Genomic DNA, 747 nt, shown 5'->3' with positions numbered 1-747 from the left:
GCTTTCTCAGCATCTAATGAAGTGATCGATCCTGTCGTTTTTATCTTTCAGTTTGTTTATATAGTGGATTATGTTGATGGTTTTCCATATATTAAACCATCCCTGCATCCCTGGAATGAAGCCTACATAGTCATGATGGATGATCGTTTTGATGTACTCTAGGAGTCAGTTTGCAAGAATTTTATTGATTATCCTTTGCATCGATATTCATAAGGGAAATTGGTCTGAAGTTCTCTTTCTTTGTAAAAATATGGAACACTTCACGAACTTGTGTGTCAACCTTGCACAGCGGCCATGCTAATCTATGTATCATTCCAATTTTAGTATGTGTGCTACCAAAGCAAGCACCTGGGTAAACTCTTAATGGAGGAAAGAAAAGCATTTTTTTTACTCATAGACTCCATTCTTTAAATGACATTGCCCCCTACAAAGAGGTAACTTAGGACTTGTCCTGTATGTAATTGAAGATCTAGAGATCCAGTTTCAAAACTGTTCATCAGGAAAATCTATGTCCAGGCTGGAGTTCTAGACTCCACTCTCACATATAACCTTCAGGAAAGGGTGCCCATTTAGAAGGACATAAGAAAACAGAGCTCCCTTTTTGCATTTTGGCCAGAGAACCAAGGACATTTCTGGATTTTCAGATAATTTTAACTATTAAACTATTGAAGCAAAAGTTATAAGAAACAACTTATTTTTTACAGTCATTGTAAAAGTTAATATCAAAAAATTCAAATATACTCATTA

At 35.3% G+C, this 747-nt stretch overlaps 1 non-coding gene across 1 annotated transcript; it reads right to left on the bottom strand.

Moving 5' to 3' along the window:
- Window positions 1-244: 244 nt before the first annotated feature.
- LOC120099403 (U6 spliceosomal RNA) lies at window positions 245-348 on the bottom strand. The gene has a single exon (XR_015647258.1). It is a non-coding gene; the product is annotated as a U6 spliceosomal RNA (small nuclear RNA).
- Between the last annotated feature and the right edge of the window lie 399 nt (window positions 349-747).

The sequence above is a fragment of the Rattus norvegicus genome, chromosome X (genome assembly GCF_021556685.1).
Source record: "Rattus norvegicus strain SHRSP/BbbUtx chromosome X, alternate assembly SHRSP_T2T, whole genome shotgun sequence".
NCBI lineage: Eukaryota > Metazoa > Chordata > Mammalia > Rodentia > Muridae > Rattus > Rattus norvegicus.
This window is presented reverse-complemented; position numbering and strand designations above follow the sequence as displayed.